Genomic DNA, 23114 nt, shown 5'->3' on the forward strand with positions numbered 1-23114 from the left:
ATTTACTCAAGGAACTTTAAGTTCACACAAAATCAAACTGTGCTATATACACAAAAAGTAATGCTACTTGGCAATAAAAAGAATGGACAACTAAGAAATGGGTGACTTTCAAAAACACCACTCTAAATAAAGCCAAGACCCAAAGAAACACACACACTGTCTGATGCTATCACATGAAAATGTAAAAAAAATAAAAAAATAAAAAAAATAATGCCAAACTGTAGTAAAGGCAAACCTCAGAGAATGCTTAGAGTCTGGTATGAAGGGGATTGACTGCAAATGTACATAAGGAATCTCTTTCAGATTATAAGAATGTTCCGTATCTTTTTTTTTAATCTTTATTTATTTATGATAGTCACACAGAGTGAGAGAGAGAGGCAGAGACTTAGGCAGAGGGAGAAGCAGGCTCCATGCACTGGGAGCCCGATGTGGGATTTGATCTCGGGTCTCCAGGATCGCGCCCTGGGCCAAAGGCAGGCGCTAAACCGCTGCGCCACCAGGGATCCCTGTTCTGTATCTTTTTAAAAGGATTTTACTTATTTAAGAGAGAGCTAGAGGAGAGACGAACCTGGAGAGGGACAAGCAGCCTCTGTCCTGAGCACAGAGCCCGAGATGGGGTCTCCATCACATGGCTCAAGACCATGACCTGAGGCTGACATCAAAAATCAGCCTGAGTGAGCCCCCCAGGTTCCTGTGGGATGTTCTATATCTTGATTTGAGTGGTAGGAACAGAGTATACACTTGTCAAAATTGATCAAATTATATGCTCTGATTAATGAATTTCATTGTAACTAAATTACATGTCAATACCAAAACAAGAAATGAAGCACCAGGAACCCAAATTAATATTTGGTATTTATTTTCAGAAAAGTGACAATAGCTATATTTCACAAAATATTTCATTCTACATTTTCCTGAAATGTTTGGCCCCTTATGTGTATTTACAGATTATTTTATTTACACGAGGCTTTGCAAGAACACATTTAATTCAAGAAATGAGAAATGCTTATTCTATCACTACCCAAAATAGCACTTTGTCAGAAACCAAGTGCTCTAAGATTCAAGGCACATACAGGTATATGCCCCAAAGACTATAACATTAATTCATGTTATATGTATACATTACTTTGGAATCACCAAAGTTAATCACTGCAACCAAAATATGAGGGGTTTTTCCTCATTGCAAGGAAAAAAAAAATACAACTGACTATTCTTAGTATCTAAGCTTAAGTAATAATAATAAAAAAACCTAAAAAACATGATATTAATGTTTCTTTTCTTCAGAGTAGGTCCTGAGGATAGAATGGGGAATTATTCTAACTAATTATAAACTTTTTTAAAAAAAGATTTTATTTCTCTAGAGAGAAAGCATATGAGCAGGGGGAGGAGCAGAACAGGGAGAGAGAATCTCAAGCTGAACCCCCCACCCTACCCCCCACGCTGAGTATGCAGCCCTCCTTAATCTCACATCTCACAACCCGGAGACCAAGACCTGAGCCAAAATCAAGCCAGATGCTTAACCAACTGAGCCACCCAGGTGCCCCTAATCATAAACACTTAATATTTTCAGTGGGCCAGGTTATAATCAAGCGGCTGTAAGTAAATGAATTGGACTGACTTGAAACCCATTACACTTAGCTTCTTTAGATTTCCAATAGATAAATAACACTATTTTATGATAAGTTCTAATTTTCTCTCTCACTAGAATTACTCCACTAATAGATGACTTTTTGGAGTAAATGTGTTATAAACTATAAAATTATGTAAGTCCTATATAAGCAACAGATAAATTCAGGGTCCTCCCTTCCCCCAGTTAATGCCAGTTGTTTCTTACACGTATGCAACATTTTCTAAAACTCCCAGGCAAGTTAGGTCATGTATTAACAGATATTTATGAAAATCCTGTATTCTACAACACTGTATTCCATGTGGAAGGACAAACAAAAATATTGTGAGATCCCAAGGAACTTTAACTTCAGTTGAGGAAACAAAGCACAGACATAGATTCAGGTATATCTTATTAATACCAATTTCCAGGACAACACTGGAGCGTATATTGGCTCCCTTATATTTCTATGCCTATTCAAAATTTACCTGCCATATTTGGATTGATCTCTTGAGATCCTTTTTCTCTGGAAAAATAATAATAATAAAATGAGGTGTATACATCTGCTCTTTCACAAATAAATAAAAAGGTAAAAGAGCAGACAGAGGAGGAAGGACACAAAGTAGTGAGGTGTGAATTGACATTTAAAAATGTATCTAGAATAGAGCATTAGCACTTTAATTTTATCATGTCATAGGCATAACCATATGAAAATTGGGCTAACAATACAAAGCTCTATGAAATACAGCAATGCATTCCCAAATTCAAATATGTTTTACATTAAATTCCAGTATATTAAAACATATTGCTATTCCCCCTTTTGCTAAAATGGATTTTGATTGTACCCTAAGTTGTTACTGTTGAGAATAAGAAAAAGTGAGAGCAAGGAACAGAAATACAGAAAAAAAAAAGTAAAACAAATGGCACAGCAGGTGAAAAATCTTCTGCATTGAATCCTACTACTTTGTTTTATGAAAAGAGAGGTTGCTGATACAAGGATTCTTCCAATATACTTTAAGATCATCTCACTAGGATTATGTTGACACTGAAGTGGTGAAGAGCAGAAGTCAACAATCACAAGCCATAACACCAGAATTTGACAGAGGATCAGATCCTGGAAAAGGCCACTTAGTATAAATATTATCTTAAAAAAATAAAATAAATGTACAGTCATGGCACTGAAACTGAGGGAAATGGAAAGGCTAAGAAATTTTTAACGATCAAGTGATCACAAGTGGAATGAGTTTACAAATCTCGCTATTGCTCATTAAAATGTATCATATGTCATCTCTAACCCTTTACACATATTCAGTCTTTATTGTTTTAACTTAGAAAATCAAACTTGTGTATTGAATAAGGTCTTTTCTAACTTTATGTGTGATCTCAGTAAAGATAAAATGGGTCCTAAATTAGGGCAGTAGTAATAGCAATGAAAACGACAGATCACAGAAAATGCTAAGTGTTCTAGCTTCATAATGGTACATGGTGATCACTCAGGGCAATTTAGGGGGAAAATAAGAATTTCACATTTGGAGATGTTGCAATATAAGGCACGTCTGGTGCATCCAGACCAAGATGTTGATAGCATAAGTATTTTTATATGGGATCTGTAGCTCAGGAAAAATATCTAGGTAGAAAATAGTTGAAACCATAAGATAGAATCGAAGAGAATATTAACATTTAAGGACTAAAAGATAAAGAAAGGTCATGCAGTCCAGCAGTTAAGGAAGGAACCAAAAAAGATAAGTGTTACAGGAGCCAAAGGAGGAGAAAGAGTGATTAGAACTAAATACATCTTCAGCCCAAGTGTAGAAGATACAGTGAGTCAGATATTATAATGTATTGCCCAGCCTTTCCATTGTGGAGAAAGTCTTGAAGTGTTAAGGATAAATATAATGAAATGATCAAAGCTAATACAAAAGAACAAAGATCTGAAAGTTTTCAGGTCTGGAAACAGAAAAAGAACAGTAGAATGCTACTACTACATCTTCAAGACAAATTACAGTGCACATAAAAATGCTTTGAGCTGAGCACACTTAGAATTAATAAACCACCCAGTTATTCAATATAAATTCACATGATTTATACCAAAGATTCATCTATATCCTATAGAAGGAAAATAACCATTTTCTCTCTTCTTTCTCAAAGGATTTTTGAACTCTGGGAGAAAATTTATGATGATGAATAGAGGGCTCTAGAAATTTGGTTCAGAGGAAAAAAAATTTCATCTTTTGTATGTAAAAATGATACCTCAGGTCAACTATAAATAAAAAAAATATTTTGAGTTTTTTTTTTTTTTGCCAGAGAAATTACAAGCTATATTGAATTTTTGAGAACCTTCCTACATGAAGCATTTCATACTCTAATTAAATGTTTAGTCAGATGTAAAAACAGAGTATGGCCTGCTTCGAGGTTCCCTACACTCTCAGCTCACCTTGAGTTTAGTGCCATGATAAACTTTTTTTTCTTCAAATTTTTACATATTCTAGGTAGCTAACAGACAGGGCAGTATTGGTTTCAGGAGCAGAATTCAGTGACTCATCACTTACTTACAACACCCAGCGCTCATCACAAGTGCCCTACTTACTATCCATCACCAATCTAGCCCATCCCCACCCACCTCTCTCCATCAACCCTCAGTGTTACCTTTAAGAGTCTTTGATGGTTTGCTTCCTTTTCTCTTATTCCCTTCCCATATATTCACCTGTATTGTTTCTTAAATTCCACATAGGAGTGAAATCACATAGCACTTGCCTTTGATGGCCTTATTTCACTTAGCATAATACCATCAAGCTCCACCCATGTTGCTGCAAATGGCAAGATTTCATCCTTTTTGATGGCTGAGTAATATGTACATACACATACATACATACATACATACCACCTCTTCTTTATCCATTCACCAGTCAGTGGACATTTGGGCCCTTTCCATAAGTTTGAATATTGTTGATAATGCTGCTACAAACATTGGGATGCATGTACCCCTTTGAATCTGTATTTTTGTATCCTTTGGGGAAATACTGAGTAGTGCAGTTGCTGGATCATGGAGTAGTTCTATTTTTAATTTTTTTTAAGGAACCTCCATGCTGTTTTCCAGAGTGGCCGTACCCATTCACATTCCCACCAGCAGTGCAAGAGGGTTCCTCTTTCTCCACATCCTCACCAACATCTGTTGTTCCCACTGTTGTTAGCTTTAGCCATTCTGACAAGGTGGTGAGGTGGTGTCTTATCATGGTTTTGATTTTCATTCCCCTGATGATGAGTGATGTCGAGCATCTTTTCATGGGTCCATTAGCCACCTGGATGTCTTCTTTGGACAAGTGTCTATGCATGTCTTCTGCCCATTTCTTAACTGGGTTATTTGGCATTTTTGTTGTAGAGTTTGATAAGTTCTTTATAGATTTTGGATACTCTCGTTTAATCTGATAAGTCATTTGCAGATCTCTTCTCCTCTTTCACAGGTTGCCTCTTAGCTTTGTTGACTTTCTTTTTTATGTTTATGTAGTTTCAATAGTTGAGTTTTGCTTTTGTTTCTCTTGCCTCCAGAGACGTGTCTAGTAAGAAGTTGCAATGGCCAAGGTCAGAGACGTTGCTGTGTTCTCCCCTAGGATTTTGATGGTTTCCTGTCTCACATTTAGATCTTTCATCCATTTTGAGTTTATTTTTGCATGTGGTTTAAGCAAGTGGTCCAGGTTCATTCATCTGCATGTGGATTTCCAGTTTTCCCAACATCATTTATTGAAGGGATTTTTCCATTGGGTATTCTTGCCAGCTTTGTCAAAGATTATTTGAGCAGACAGTTGTAGGTCCATTTCTGGGTTTTCTAATCTTTTCCATTGATGTGTCTATTTTTGTGCCAGTACCTTACTGTCTTGATAACTACTGCTCTTGATCACTATAGCTTGAAGTCCAGAGTTATGAAGCCTCCCACTTTGCTTTTCTTTTTCAGCATGGCTTTGGCTATTCAGGGTCTTTTGTAGATCTATACAAATTTTAAGAAGGTTTGTTCTAGCTCTCTAGCTCTTTGAAAAATGTTGCTGGTATTTTGATAGGGATTGTATTAAATGTGTAGATGCTTTGGGTAGTATAGACACTACAACAATGTTTGTTCTTCCAATCCATAAGCATGGAATGTTTTCCCATTTCTGTCCTCTTCAATTTCCTTCATAAGTGTTCTATAGTTTTCAGAGTATATCTTTTCCCTCTTTGGTTAGGTTTATCTTATGGGTTTTGGTGCAGTTGCAAATGGAATCAATTCCTTGATTTCTTTTTCATTATTGGTGTAGAGAAATGAAACAGATTTCTTATGTCAATTTTATATCCTGAGACTTTGCTGAATTCATGTATGAGTTCTAGCAATTTTGGGATGGAGTTCTTGAGGTTTTCTATTTAAAGTATCATGTCAGCAGCAAATACTGAAAGTCTGACTTCTTTCTTGCTGATCTGGATTCCCTTTACTTCTCTTCATTGTCTGATTGCTGAGGCTAAGACTTCCAGGACTATGTTAAATAGTAATAGTGACAGTGGACATCCCTATCTTAGTCCTGACTGTAGAGAAAAGCTCTCAGTTTTTACCATTGAAGAGGATATTAGCTATGGATCTTTTGTATATGGCCTATATGGCCTTTATGATGTTGGGGCATGTTCCATCTAACCCTACTTCATTGAGGGTTTTCATCAAGAATGGATGCTGTATTTTCTCAAATGCTTTTTCTTCATCTATTGAGAGGATCATATATTTCTAATTCTTTATTAATGTGGTGTATCATATTGATTGATTATTGAATATTGCATCCCAGGAATAAATCCCACTTGATCATGGTGAATAATTTTTTAATGTACTGTTGAATTCAATTTGCTAGCATTTTGTTGACAATTTGTGCATCCATGTTCATCAGGGATATTGGTCTGTAATTATTTTTGGTGGGATCTTTGGGTTTGAGATCAAGGTAATGTTGGCCTCAAAGAAGGAGTTTGGAAGTTTTCCTTCCATTTCTGTTTTTTTAAGTAGTTTCAGAAAGATAGGTATTAACTCTTCAAATGTCTGGTAGAAGTCCCCTGAAAGCCATCTGGCCCTGGGTTTTTGTTTGCTGGGAGATTTTTGATGACTGATTCAATTTCTTTGCTAGTTATGGGTCTGTTCAAACTTTCTATTTCTTCCTGTTTCAATTTTAGTAGTTTGTATATTTCTAGGAATTTGTCCATTTCTTCCAGATTGCCCAGTTTGTTGGCATATGCTTTTTCATAATATTCTCTTATGATTATTTGTATTTCTATGGTGTTGGTTGTGATCTCTCCTCTTTTGTTCATAATTTTATTTGGGACTTTTTCTTTTGATAAGTCTAGCTAGAGGTATCAATTTTATTAATTCTTTCAAAGAACCAGAGTAGCCCAGGTGGCTCAGCGGTTTAGCACTGCCTTCGGCTCAGGGCCTGCCTGATCCTGGAGTCCTGGAATTGAGTCCCACGTCAGGCTCCCTGCATGGAGCCTGCTTCTCCCTCTGCCTGTGTCTTTGCTTCTCTCTCAAATCTTTAAAAAAAAATTCTTTCAAAGAACCCGTATTTTCACTTATCTGTTCTACTGGTTTTTTGTTTCCATATTGTTTAATTTTGCTCTAATCTTTATTATTTCCCTTCTTCTGGCCATGATAAACTTCTTAAATGCCATATCTAAAAAAAATGTAACAGAGACAATATTTTGGAAATATTAAACCAATGTATGCTTCCATTTCCCATTGAATTATGATGCCTTGCATTTTCCTACATATTTTATCCTATAATCTATCAGATGAGATTAGAGAAATCTCCGGACAGTGAGGCGGATTCCTCATCTTCCCGGGCACAAACAAAAAACATTTCAGACTCTCCTTAATGAAATGCTAGGTCAGGACCTCTGCACTCATTGCCAGAGGGGCCATGGATACTCTGGAAACTTGACAGACACAGATTAGGAACATCCAACAGTGAGATTCATCACTGACCTGGAAATTCATTCCCATGAGATCAGAACCTCTACAAAAGAAGGTACATTCTGAAAAAGACTAAGCAGTGAAGGACCATTTGAAAAAGAAGGTCTGTTGGTTGGAAAAGGCTGGAGAGCTAATTTCCACTGAAGATTTTATCACCCCTGTGAAGTTCTTGGATAAAGTAAGACAGCGGCCTCGGGTAGAGCTCCCTTTTGAGAAGAGTCAGAGGAGACCTCTGCTTCTGAAAACATAGTCCTGGTAGAAGCAGCAAGAGCACAAAATGGAGAAGGATGCCATGAGATCTGTGTTTGAGGCTCAACAGGAAGCTCTGTTGGAGCTGTGACTCATATCCTAGGGGCTCCATGTGAAGGCCATCAAGCAGGATCCCAGTTTACCAGTCTGTTCCCTTTTGAGAGAAAAGGGTCAGATTACATGCCACCAGCGTCCAACTACCAGACCCCTGAAGGCAGGTACTAGACATCACCAAGGGGTACACACAGTGGAGTTTAAGAGACATATCTCCAGGTAGTTGTCCTCAGATCACACTTGCCCTTGGAAGTCAAAATGGCCAGGGTTCAAGCTTGGTTTTCACAGAATCATGCATGCTATTAATAAATATAAATTTAACCAAGAAAAGAAAAGCTATGTACAGAATGGTATTGCCCAGTGTGTTAGAAACAGTTCAGAGAGGGATCTGAGCAGAGAAGACAGATTGCTCTCATAAATCTGCCACAGTTGTAGTTGAATAGCATGGAGAACCAGAAAACCCTTTAAAATGTGAATGAAATATAGCTAAAATTTAAGTTAGTGAAATACCTGCTTAAAGTCACTACGTTATTAATTTGAATTAAGATACATTAGACTCCAGAGACTGTTTTATCTTTCTCCTTTACAAGATCTCATAGCAGCTCCAACTACTGTTCTAAAAAGTTGAAAGCTTCTCATCTAGTGTTCACCTGTCCCAAGATTTCCAACTCCATCCCTCTTCTCCACACAACATAACACAACATACATACTTCTTGTCTCTTTAATTAACTATTTCTCACTTCTGTGCCCTTGCTTCTGCCAGCCAGGATCCTTTGATTAGGTCATATCCATCACTAGTTTCAAAACTTAATGAAATTGCTTAAATTATCCCTCAATGAAGTATAATTTACCTTTCTGTAATACAACTTGGCAATCTATACAAAAGCCTTAAAGAAGATAATAACTTCTGTCCAGCAATTCAAATATTTCTGAGTAAATATAATCAAAGATATAGTGATTTATGCTTAAAAGTGTTAATCAGTACAAAATTTATAGCAGTAAACTGGAAACAATCTAAATGAATGTGTGGTTCTGAATCAGGAAAAGAGTGAAAATAAGAATCTCAATAGGGGAGGGTTATGTAATCATCCAGGTACATTCTTATTATGAAATATTATGCAACCATTAAAGCATTTATTCACATAGGAATATGTTCAAGATACAATGTTAAGTGAAAAATGTATAGTATGTATTTCATTAAGATTCCAATTTTGAGTATATATGAAAATTGTATGTTTATGTACATTATTGATAAGAAAAAATGCATAGAAATGTTAACCTAGTCATTCATCCTTCAGTAATCATTCATTTCAAACAGACACACACATATTTATCATCTAACTTCTTTCAACAAGACAGTACTTACCATATGCAGCTGATAGTCTAGTGAGAAAAATAAATTTACAAGTAACTAAAACAAAATGTCATTTATATACTCAATTTTTTGGTTTGTTTTTTAAGATTTTATTTATTTATTTGACAGAGAGAGAGAGTGAGCAAGTACATGTGCACAAGCAGTGGGGAGAGGGAGAAACAGGCCCCCGTTGAGCAGAGAGCCTGACTCAGGGTTCGATCTCAGGGACCCCAGGTCATGACCTGACCAAAGGTGGATGCTTACTTAACACGCTGAGCCCCCCAGGCGCCCCTTTTGTTCATTTCTTTTCTGTCTCCGTTATAACTGCCAACTCTATGATGGTAGAGAACCTGTTTGTCATTTATATCACTGTAATCCCAGCATCCACTACAGAGCCCAGGAGCATCAATATTTCATGAATGCAGGTGAAGCCCAAGACTAAATGGAAGCATATTAGTATGAGGACCTAAAACAATTTAAGAAGTTTGAACATTTTTTTGAGGGCAATTACCACTAAAAATAAGGCCTGAAAGGATGAGTAAAAATAAAAGCTGCTTCAGGTAGAAAATGGATAAAGGTAAAAGGAAAAGTGTTAACTGAATTCATAGCAGTAAACTAGTTATTTTGGGTAAATGTTTATAGTCAATTTCTTTTTCACATTTTCTTCAATAAGCATGTATTTTTGTGGTAATCACAGAAACAATATTCTGAGCAAAAGAGATTTAAAATCTCTGACCTCTTGGAGATCACCTTCTAACTTTGAATTTTTTCTGCACTTAACATACAATACTGAACAAATTATTGCAAATTGTATGTTGTGCTCCAGGAATATCCTTTATTTCCTCCTAAACTTTAACTCTTTTTAGGTCAATTATAATTTTTTTCTTTTCTTTTTATATCTTCCATAGCAGTGGTACTATATTGTGTACCCAATATGTATTTAAAAGCTGATTAAATAATATATAAGATATAAATAGTAATAGAACACACAAAACCCATAATTCTAATTTTATTATCTAATGGCTAGTAACTATTCTAATGACTTTGCAGAACTAGTCCCAGAGGGATCAAAGAGAACTATTAAATTTCCCTTTAGATAACTTTGTTGAAGATATCTCATTTGATATCAATACTGTGAAAATAAATACGGAACACTTCATTTAAAGTAAAAGTTAGGAAGCCCTGAAGGGGTACCACTTCCTGTAAAAAACATACCTGGCATTCCCCAACAGGAAGACGCTTGCTTTACACAGTGCAGAGGGGAAAGAAAAAATTTCTCCTTGCTCCAGAGAGTGCATCCAATGAGAAACCACCACACTTAGCCAATGAGATACCATCACCAACTTGAAATCTTCTAAAGAGTCCCTCCCAACCTCCTTGTTTCCTCCATAAAACTAAGCCCCTCTCTGTTCTCTGAACTTGCCTACAATTTGCCATAGTTTGCTTGTCCTGAATTGGAATTCCTCTGCTAGGCCCTAATAAACTCCTTTCACTGGCAAAATAGCTCATTTTTTTGCATTTAGTTGTTTTTTTTTTTTAAAGATCACAATATTTTATTCTTGAATTGGAATAAAACTTAATGTTATTTATCATCCTAAAATCTCAGAAACAGATGTTGTGATTTCTTTCCAGGATTAAGAGGAAGAAAAAAATATTCTGATGGTCAAAGTAACCATGACTACAGTTTTCAGACACATAAGTGTTATTTTCATAACTTTTTGTTGGTTAAAATAATAATCTTATAAATAAAATCTTTTTTGGTTAATCTTCCTTTCATACTGCAACAAAATGCTTAAAATTACTCAGCAATCCAACAACAAGTACCTTCTAGGAGTAATTATTTTTCCATAGTGTGGCGAACTCTTGAGGGAGTAAAAGTGTCCCGCCTCTAAAACATTTAGGATTGCTTAATATTTTAAGTCAATATTAAGTCATGCTAAAATCATAAGTCCCTCAGCCTTGTTCTCTCCATTCTCAAGGGTAAGGAATAATTTTCAGCTTTACTATTCCATGACCAAACTGGAAGGGTTGCACAAATTTGACAGGAGTTGTCAGGGAGAAGGAGGCACCATGCAGTCCTAGTCAAAGCCAGTGGGTCTTGTTCCCTCACACAAATGAAATACAGATCCTCATATTTATGATGACCTTTCATAAATAGAGCAAATAATGTATATAGTTATTTAAATTAACACTCAAATGAATTGCAAATGGATTTACATTTTCAAAAAACTCTGTGAATAAGTAGAGCATGTTATTATACTTTAAGACTGGCCCTCTGTTCATACTAATATAATGGTGACTTTACTACTAGGAGCAGGATTTTTTCTATCTGAGAGATCTTAGCCCTGTTCATTTTAGCAAAACTGTAGGATTAGAACTACCTCACTGAATGATCTAAAGCAAAGAAAATGTTCTTTATTACAACTAGAAACATGTGAATATGATTGCTAAAAGTATTAGTTGGAGGTGAATGTGATGACAAAGCACCAAATGGAGAAAAACTTTTTTTTATGGATTCAAATATCCAACTATATGTTTTTTTCCACTATATACTTTTTTATATTTTTTATTGGAGTTCGATTTGCCAACATAGTGTAACACCCAGTGCTCATCCCATCAAGTGCCCCCCTCAATGCTCGTTACCCAGTCACCCCATCCCCCCGCCCACCTCCCCTTCCACTACTCCTTGTTTGTTTCCCAGAGTTAGGTGTCTGTCATGTTCTGTCACCATGTCTGATATTTCCCACTCATTTTCTCTCCTTTCCCCTTTAATCCCCTTCACTATTTTTTATATTTCCCAAATGAATGAAGCCATATGATGTTTGTCCTTCTCCGACTGACTTATTTCACTCAGCATAATATCCTCCAGTTCCATCCATGTCGAAGCAAATGGTGGGTATTTGTCATTTCTAATGGCTGAGTAACATTCTATTGTATATATAGACCACACCATTTTTATCCATTCATCTTTCGATGGACACTGAGGCTCCTTCCACAGTTTGGCTATTGTGGACATTGCTACTATAAACATTGGGGTGCAGGTGTTGGGGGGAAACTATTTACTTACTACTGAGTGGAGAGGGAATTTCATTCCATTGTCTGTCCCACAATTCAAAGAGAGTGTTTGATCTAGTGTCTAGTGTCTGAACAGAGATCAGAAACGAAAAAGAAGTGAAAAAAAATTTATTTTTCTTTTTATCTTTGGCCAGAAATTAGGGAAGAACTTTTGTAATATAGACTATCAAAAGTTAGGGATTGATAGGAAGAGTTAGGGCAGGGGGAAGATGAAGATGTTAATGAAGAAAAAGGATAATAGGCTATAAAAGTCCTCAGAAGGTGAAACGGCATTATAATAATCAAAGAAAACATTAACTGTGGTTGTCAAAGACCAAATAGATAACAGAAGCCAGAATTTTGCAAATCAGAATTTGTCTTAATTGAAAAATGTTTAAAATTCAGAAGGCCAGTAAGACAATTTATGAAGACTACCTAAAATCATCTCATTAATGAAATAGTTAAGCATCAAAAAGAAACAGATGTTCTTTGCAGTAAATACCACACTGTAGCAATAATTCTCTTAAAATACTTAAGAATTCTTCTCATGCAAACACTAGCATATTAATAAAAAAAAAACACTAATTGACTTTGACAAACGATCCTTAAAGCAATTCGAACAATCAAGAAGGAATTCTAAAACATGAAATGCTAAACTAGTAGCAGACAACTTTTACATTTAGTTTTATTTGTTAAATGAAGCAAAATGCATATATTGCTTCAAAGAATATTTCAAGAAATATATCACTCAGATTAGGATGTGATGATAACATTTAAATTCCATAAAAACTTTTTATGAGGAAACTGCCTACCCTGACATTTCCCTGAAGTTAAAAAAGAAAGCATTCTTATACATAATATCTAATCTCTTTTTAGTCCTTTCCAGTTTACAAAGTGCCTACATACATACCATCATTTATGCTAACAACCAGCTGCACGCTGGGTATTATTTATCTCCGTCTTCACAGAGAGGCAGCACAGCACACAGGCTTTGGTGCTCTGTCACTGAATAGTTTGTGACTGAGCAAATTCCTTAAATTTTCTTAATCTCGTTTTCCTCATGTATAAAATAGGGTTTTGTCTCATAGGGTTGTTATAAAGATTAAGTGGATAAATAACTGCGAAGGGCTTAGAACAAGTGACACACATAGTAACAGAGTTACTATGATTACTAGAGATTAAATTGAAGGTGAAAACTGGCCAAATGCTACAGAGTTAATAATAATAAATTTGAATAATTCAAATTCTAATATTTTACATAAAATCCAATGATTTTAAGGTAGCCTTAAGCCAACCCAAGTTAAGTAATGTACTATTTTTTCTGGAAAGAGCATAGATTTTGATGAAAACTTGGCTCAACAAAGAGTCCCACCACTTGGGCAAGTCACATAACAATCAGCCTCAAATTTATGTATCTGTGAAATAGAGGCATTAATACCTAACTCATATAGTCATGTGATGATTAGATAAGACAACTCAATGAAATCCAAATGGAAGGACTTTATAAACTGAAAATTGACTCTTTGAAATGTTTGGCTTTGTTGTAAATATTTTAAGAGGTCCCAAAGCCTATGATTTACAGTTGCCAACACAACATAGGACATACAACTGGAAGGACCTTAACAGATTTGTTCCCTATTGCAACAGATACAACTGTTTTCTAGAAACTCTAATGAGCATCTACTCTGGTCTTAATAGAAAATTGTATAGAAGCTAGTGTATTTTTAAAATTCTTTTCCTGGGCAGTCCGGGTGGCTCAGTGGTTTAGCGCCTCCTTCAGCCCAGGGCCTGATCCTGGAGATCCAGGATCAAGTCCCACATCAGGCTCCCTGCATGGAGCCTGTTTCTCCCTCTGCCTGTGTCTTTGCCTCCCTCTCTCTCTCTCTCTCTTTCTCTCTCTGTGTGTCTCTCATGAATAAATAAATAAAATCTTCAAAAAATTCTTTTCTTAGCAAAAAATAAAAATTGAGATAAATATCTCATTTTAAATGCTGATATATGCAAAATGCATTTTTCAGAAAATGAGAATGCCTATCAATATTATGTATAAAGTTATTTTAGAAAATACAAAACTAATTATGTTCAATTTAACGAATTAGTACTGCCATAGTCTAGCTAAGTATTCCAAGAAGAGCTTCAGAGCAAGTCTCCCTAAAATGTGCAACTTTTGAGCTGAAGGCAATTGAGACCTTGCAGGCTAAAAGAAATTTTTGCCTCTCCCTTAACTACTTAGCAGAGTAAGGGGGTCTTTCCCAGAATTAGAGATATTACTAGGGATAAATTTTATCTGGATGGCACATCTGTATGGCAGGCCAAATAGCTAATTACAAACATCTGCTGTGAATTGTCATCCTTTCCTTGAAGCCTGAAGCCCCTATCTCATTCCTTAGCTCACGTGGTATATATACCTCATTTTACCTTTCTGTTTTTGAAAATTTCATGCTTGTGAGGTTCTTATTCATATTAAATTATAAATTTTATTTTCTCTTGTCTGCCTCATGTCAATTTAATTCTTAGACCAACTGGAAGAACCTTTAAAAGGTAAACTAAAAAAAAAAAAATGTTTCCCTACACTATATGATCCTACACATTAACTCATATTAAAGGACAAGGTTTCAAGTAAATCTACCTGGATTATAAAATATCCCTATGTGACACCTTTTAACACTTTTAGGATAAAGCACATATGCTATGTGTATATATTTGGCATACATCTTTTATTGTGTTGAAAGTCATAAGCATGTAATCTTTTAATTCTACCACTAAATTAATCTTATAAAACTTTCTTACCAACTTTTTAAGTTATAGCATACATTTTTTTATAGCACACATTTTTATAAGTGTCAATGATCAATGCAGTTTGATTGTTTGATAAATGTTTATGACATCAATTTAAATAGATCTATGACATCTCTGTAATACAAGTTGCTGGGCTCCAAGGCTAGCTATGAAATATTATTAGAGCAGAAACTTTCTTGCCAAAACAAGTCTAAACTCTTTGACATGAATAAACATGCATGGTTATTTTTAATAAATGCAAGTATATTTGATTCTTAGCAATGCCATGACAAAGTAACACAAATTGGGTGGCTTAACAACAGAAATTTATCCTCTCACAGTTCTGAAGTCAAGGTGTCAGCAAAACCATACGTCCTCTAGAAACTTAAGGAAAGATTCTTCTTTGTTTCTTCCTAATTTCACCCGTAGTCCTTGGTATTCCTTGGCTTGCAACTGCATTGCCTCAATCTCTGACTCCGTCAACACATAGACCTTTTTCTTGAATGTGTCTATGTGCTTTCCTCTTGTTACAAAAGCACAAGTCATATTGCCTTTAAGACCCATCTACTTCAGTACAACTTCACATTCACTAATTACATCTATAAAGACCTATTTCCAAATAAAGTCACATTCTGGAGATTACAATAGACCCAAATTTGGGGGGAATGCTAGCCAATTCAGTATAGTAGCTTTATATTTTATGTAAATTAAGTATGAATCAGGGGGTACCTGCGTGGTTCAGTGGTTGAGTGTCTGCCTTTGGCTCAGGTCATGATCCTGGTGTCCTGGAATAGAGTCCCATATTGGGCTCCCCTCTGGAAGCCTGCTTCTTCCTCTGCCTGTGTCTCTGCCTCTCTCTGTGTGTCTCTCATGAAAAATAAATAAAATCTTTAAAAAAAAAATAAAGTATGATACAGCTGTAAGATTGTGAGACCCCCAAAATGGAACTATGTCTAGCATAAAAATGCACATTATTTTCTCAAAATTTTCTCATAGATAAAATGTATATTATCAAATGTTATTCTATATACAAAAATGTCACTTCTGGGTCATGCTTTTAGACTTTACCCAAGTAGATCTTTAAATAGCTAGATTACTTTGACCTCAGGACAGGGCAAAAAAGAGAAGTAAGAAGGCATCTATGCTGTTGGGATTAGATTGGAGAACAAGGGACAAACCAGGAGAGTATACTGTTGTGCAAAGAATAGGATCATTCCCAGGAATAGAATTACTGGGTCATATGGTAAGTTTATGTTTAACTTTAAAAAAAAAAAAACACCAAACTATTTTACAGAACTCTCTGTGAAATTTTATATTCCTGCCAATAATGCATAAGTGTTCTAGTTTCTCCACAGTCTTGTTAACAATTAGTATTGTCTTTTCTATTGTATCCCTCAATGACTAATGATGCACCAGAGAGCCTGCTAGGCAGTAAGTTTTTATTAAAAAAAAAAAAAAGTAAACAACACATAATCTCTGCCCTTAACACATTTAATGTCAGAATGAGAGAAGTGAAGAGATTATTACAACAGCACATTAAGTGAACACAAGCCATTAAATCATACTTTTTACTAAACAGTAAACTTTTAGGAAACTTGAACATACTCCCTTAAAAACAGTGAGTTTTCTGGAGACTTGACTAAACAAAGCTTAAGATTATATTCCAGTCATCAGCCTGCCAAGTATTTCTTCTATATATTTCTGATCTTTAAAGCAATCATGTAAGATATCCTCTCAACTACTTCATTTTCTTTAAAAGGTTTATCCAGTGGTATGGAGTGAAAATAATACTGCACTTAAGTTTCTTCAGGGAAAAATGACCATTATTATTTTAAGAGAATTTCCAGAAAGTTGATTTCTACAATAATAGATTTTTTCTGGTGAATGGTATCAATCGTTTTGGCTAGACCTTTAAAAATGTCAAATGGCTCCTATAAAATGGGAGAATGAGGCAGATGATAGAACACTTCTGTTAAATAAAACTGAATAATTCTACACTTCTTGGCCTCTGATTTCCAGGCCATAGAAATGAGCTGCATACATGAATAATTTTTAACTAAATGTCAAATTACTTTTTCTTTTAATTCCTTCATATAGTTTACCTCTGAACCCAATATAAAATGAAATAGGGGCAAGGAAATGTGGATCTTTTGAATTATCTACAAAGTTTAAAGATATACTTAATGTCTCTACCAAGAAGTAAGAATTAAAATCTAAGTCTTATATCTATAAGAACTCCATTATAGAAATGAAAGCTAAAATGCTGCCACATTCTATAGATAAAAAATATAATGTCACATCTTTAGAGAATAAAGGAAAACAAAACTGGGCATGTAGAGAGTTCCAAGTAAAAGAAAAATTATTTAATAGCAAGACTTATGGTTAAAGACACATTTTATTCATTTATCCATTAAGTACAATCAAGTTATTAGCCAAGCACTTGGTATAAAAATAACTCTCCAGGAGTGCGTGGGTGGGTCAGTTGGTTAATCATCTGCCTTCAGCTCAGGCCACAATCCCAGGGTCCTGGGATGGAGCCCCATGTTGGGTTCTCTGCTCAGTGGAGAGCCTGCTTCTCCCTCTCCCTCTGCCTGCTGCTCCCCTGCTTGTGCTCTCTCTCTGTCAAATAAATTAAATTTAAAAACAATAAACAAAAAAAAACCTGTCTATTCTGGAACCCAGGGAAGGTAGCAGAGTAAGAAGATCCTAAGCTCACCTGTCCATGGATACACCTAGACAACACCCATATCATCTGTAAATAATCCAAAAAATGACCTGAAGATTGGCAGAATAGACTTTCCACAGCTAAGTGCAGAGAAGACGCCACATATAAGAGGGAGGGAAGATGGAGACATAATTGGGAGCTAGAGGGACCCAAGGGATCATCCACGGGAGGGAAGGATGCTGTGGGCTCAGAGAGAGCAAACAAACAGACCTTCACAACAGGCATAGGGAACCTGCAAAGGGAAGGTGAATCCCCATGACATGTGGCTTTGAAAATCAAAGGGGCCTGATTTCCTGAGTTCTTACGATGAGCAGGGCTTAACACTTGAAACTTAAAAAATCAATGGGCTCAGCTTTGGGAGAGCTAAAGGGTGAGAGGAAACTGACTCCCCACCCTTAGAGGCAGCACAAGAAACAGCACCTGTGGAGAAACAGCATAGAAGCAGCAGTTTGAAAAGATCTCTAGGGAACAAGGAGGGAAATTTGTTTACTAGTTTCACAGCATGTGATGAAGGGCTGGGATCATTGGGAAACTTCTCCAGGAAAAAAAAGAGTTGGCAGGCATCATTTTCCTCCTTTGTCAGCCAGCTGAGATACACAAATACCTGGGAATGGTGTGAACACTCTCCACTTGCCTTGCTAAGAGTGCACTTCTGTGGATCCCTGCCTTCTAGCTCTGTGGCAGTTTTCTAAAATGGCTCCTGGTCCCCTCTCACAGTAGACCTGCAGATACCTTGCTAATACCACACCCCGCCCCTGTATGCTCCTGCAGACCTGTCCCCCTCAATACTTCCTGTTTGCATGGATGGCCAGACCCCCAACAGGCGTCATTGCCATTCCGAAGTGATGCCTGCCCTAGGGAGAGAGGAAAATAACTACGCATGCCAGTGGGACTGTGGCCCCAGTGGTAGGCAGGGAACAGACATTGGGGTCTGACTGCAGTTCCTGCCCACCAATGAAAATTTCTCAGGGGACAACACAGGGAAAGTGCCCTGCAATTCCATGCTACTGCATCTCTGGCAAATGCCTAGTATGACTAAACTGAAGCCCAAGGCAGCCCCAGGTTGGACCACTAACAATACAGGGACCAAACGCTGCTCACAATAGGCAAAAGAGCCATTGCAGACAACTGGAATGCTGGCAAAAGTGGGTCAGCCACAACATAAGGGTACATACAATAGACATAGGAGATACCCTGAAGAACCAGATTCTGATGAACATAAGACATTGCACCACAGGGCACTACGGAATCTCTGCTTTATAAGGCCATACCTTCAATAGCAGGATGTAACTGACTTCCTTAAAATGTAAAAACAGACACAGAGTTAGACAAAATAAGGACACAACAGAAGAATATGTCCCAAATCAAAGAAAAAGAAAAAAAAATCAAAGCAAAAGAGCTAAACAAAATAAAGATACATAATATGCATAATAGATCATTTAAAGTAATGGTCATAAAGATACTCATTGAATGTAAGAAGAGTAGAGGACCTCAGTGAGAACTTTAACAAAGAGATAGAAAACATAAAGAACCAGAGATCAAGAACTCAAAAACTGAAATTAAAAATACACTATGTGAATTAAGTACTAGACTAGAGGAAGCAGGAGAATGGATCAGCAATCTGGACGACAGAGTAATGGAAAGCAGTCAAGTTGAATAAACTAGAGAAAAATAATAAATGAAAATACTTAGAGAATTCAGCAATACCATCCAGTGCAATAACATTGCATTATAGAAGGAGAATAAAAAGAAAAGTGGGCAAAACTTTACTTGAAGAAATAATAGCTAGACACTTCTCAAATCTGAGTAAAGAAACAGAAATCCAGATCCAGGAGGCACAGGAAGCCTCCAAGAAAATCAACCCAAGGAGATCCATACGAAGACAATTAGTAATTAAGAGGGCAAAAAAGTAACAATAAAGAGAGAATTTTAAAAGTAGCAAGAAAAAAGAAAATAGTTGCATACAAGGGAAACCCCATAAAGCTATTAGCTGATTTTTCAGCAGAAACTCCAAGCCAAAAGAGAGTAGCATGATATATTCAAAGAGCTGAAAGAAAAAATCCTAGAAACAAGAATACTCTAAACGGAAGGAAATCAGTCAGAAAAGGAGAGATAGTTTCTCAGACAAATAATGCATGACCACTAAACAATTAAATGGGACTCTTTGAGTGGAAAGGAAAGACCATAAAAAGGAGGAAGAAAAGTAGGAAGTATAAAAGCAGTAAAATCAAGTATATCTTAAAAATCAGTGAAAGTATTCACAAAAGAAAAGAATGTAAAATATGACACTATATACCTAAAACTTGGGGGGAGAGGAGTAAAGAATAGGTTCAAACTTAAATGACCGTCAACTTACTATAGACTGCTGTAAGTAGAAGATGTCATATATAAACCTAATGGTAACCACAAATCAAAAGCCAGTAATAGATATGCAAAAATAAAGAAACCCAAGTATATCACTAAAGAAAGCCAGCAAGCCATGAGAGAAGAGATTTAGAGAAGGAACAGAAAACTACAAAACAACCATAAAACAAGTAATGAAATGAAAATAAACACATATCTATCAATAATTCCTTTGAGTATAAATGGGCCAAATGCTCCAATCAAAAGACATCAAGTGACAAAATGGATTTTAAAAGACCCATCTAGGGATACCTAGGTGACTCAGTTGGCTAAAGTTTCAACTCTTGATTCCAGATCAGGTCATGATCTCAGGGTTGTGAGATCAAGCCCCGCATTGGGCTCCATGCTGGGTGTGAAGCCTGCTTGAGGTATTCTCTCTCTGTCTCTCTCTCTCTCTCTCCCTCTCCCTCTCCCTCCACCTCTCCCCCACTTCCTCTCTAAAAGTTAAAAAAAAATTGAAAAAATGATCCATCTATATTTTGTTAACTTGAGACTGATTTCACATCAAAAGACACATGCAGATTGAAAGTGAGGGGATAGAAAAAGCATTTATCATGAAAATGGAAGTCAAAAAAGAGCCAGAGTAACAATACTTATACTGGACAAAACAGACTTTAAAACAAAGACTGTAAAAAGAGACAAAGAAGAACACTAGATAATCATAAAGGGAATCCAATCAGAAGATATAACAATTGTAAATATTTATGCACCCAATATGGGAGTACCTGAATACATTAAAGCACCTATAACAGGGCAGCCCCGATGGCTCAGCAGTTTAGCACCGCCTTCAGCCCAGGGCATGATCTGGAGACCGGGGATCGAGTCCCACATCGGGCTCCCTGCATGGAGCCTGCTTCTCCCTCTGCCTGTGTCTCTGCTTCTGCATGTGTGTGTGTGTCTCATGAATAAATAAGTAAAATCTTTTAAAAAAATAAAACACCTATAGCAAACATAAAGGAAGTAATCAATAATAAAACAATAATAATAAAGGACTTTAACACCCCACTTACATCAGTGGATAGATCATCCAAACACCAAATCAATAAGGAAACAGTTGCTATGAATGACACATTGGAACAAATGGATCTAACAAATATATTCAGAACATTCCATCCTAAGATAGAATATACATTATTTTTAATTGGACATTATCTCTGATGAACATATGTGCAAAAATCGTCAACAAAATATTAGCAAAGTAAACCCAACAATACATTTAAAAAATTACTCACCACAATCATGGGATTCACTCCTGGGATGTAAGAGTGCTTTGATATTGCAAATCAATCATCATGACACATCACATCAACAAGGATAAAGACCATATAATCATTTCAACAGGTGCAGAGAAGGAGGTTGACATAGTGCGATATCCATTTATGATAAGAGCCCTCAACAAGTAGATTTAGAGGGAACATACCCTCTAACATAATAAAGACTACATATGCAAAACCCACAGCTAACATCATACTCAAGGGTAAAACACAGAGCTTTTCCTCTAAGATCAGGAATAAGACAGGGAAGTCCAATTTCACCACTTTTATTTAACAGAGTACTATGTTCCCAGCTACAACTATCAGACAACAAAAAGAAGTAAAAGACATCCAAATTGGTAAAGAAGTAAAACTGCCAATACTTGCAGATGACATGATACTATATAGAGAAAACCCTAAAAACTCCACCAAAAAGCTACTAAAACTGATCAATGAATTCGGTAAGGTTGCAGAACACAAAATCAATATACAAAAATCCACTGAATTTCTATACACTAATACTGAAGCAGCAGAAAGAGAAATTAAGAAAATAATACCATTTATAATTGCACCAAAAATAATAAAATACATGGAATAAACTTAACCAAGGAGGTGAAAGACCTGTACTTTGAAAACTATAAAACAATGATGAAAGAAATTGAAGACAGGATTAAAAAATGGAATGGCATCCCATGCTCATGGATTGGAAGAACAAAATTGTTAAAACATTTATATTATCCAAAGCAATCTACAGAATAAGTGCAATTCTTATCGAAATGCCAATAGTGTTCTTCACAGAACTAGAACAAATAACACTACAATTTGTATGGAACTATAAAAGACCTTGAATAGCCAAAGCAATCTTGAAAAAGAAACAAAACTGGAGATACCACAATCCCAGATTTCAAGATACACTACAAAGCTGTAGTAATCAAAACAATGTGGTACTGGCACTAAAACAGAGACATGGATCAATGGAATAGAATAGAGACCAGAAATAAACCCATGATTATATGGCCAATTAGTCTTTGACAAAAGAGGCAAGAATATGAAATGGAAAAAAAGTCTCTTCAGCAAATGATATTGGAAAAACTGGACAGTGATATGCACAACAATGAAACAACTACTTTCTTACATCATACACAAAAATAAACTCATAATGGATGAAAGACCTAAATGTGAGACTACAAGTCATAAAAATCCTAGAAGAGAGCCCAGGCTATAATTTCTCTGACATTGGCTATAGCAACATCCTTCTAGATATGTCTCCTGAGGCAAGGGAAACAAAAGCAAAAATAAACTATTGAGACTGCATCAAAATAAAAAGCTTTTGCCCAGCAAGGGGAATAATCAACAAAACTAAAATACAATCTGGGGGATGGAAGAAGATATTTGCAAATGACATATACAATAAAAGGTTAGTAACCCAAATATGTAAAGAACTGATATAACTCAACACGCAAGGACAAACATTTGGATTTAAAATGGGCAGAAGACATGAACAGATATCTCTCCAAAGACATACAGATGACCAACAGTCACATGAAAAGATGCTCAACATCCCTCATCATCAGGGAAATACAAATCAAAACCACAATAATATAGCATAGCACCTCACATCTGCCAGAACAGCTAAAATCAACAACACAAGAAACAACAAGTATTGGCAG

General features: G+C 36.1%; 1 protein-coding gene and 1 pseudogene across 14 annotated transcripts in view; one reads left to right on the top strand and one right to left on the bottom strand.

The window, feature by feature from the left end:
- ANKS1B (ankyrin repeat and sterile alpha motif domain containing 1B) overlaps positions 1 to 23114 on the bottom strand; it is a 1053015-nt gene that overhangs the window by 710671 nt on the left and 319230 nt on the right. The gene's annotated exons all lie outside the window — the stretch shown is intronic.
- LOC112654272 (39S ribosomal protein L40, mitochondrial-like) lies at positions 7588 to 8269 on the top strand (annotated as a pseudogene).

This window comes from Canis lupus, chromosome 15 (assembly GCF_003254725.2).
Source record: "Canis lupus dingo isolate Sandy chromosome 15, ASM325472v2, whole genome shotgun sequence".
Classification (NCBI taxonomy): domain Eukaryota; kingdom Metazoa; phylum Chordata; class Mammalia; order Carnivora; family Canidae; genus Canis; species Canis lupus.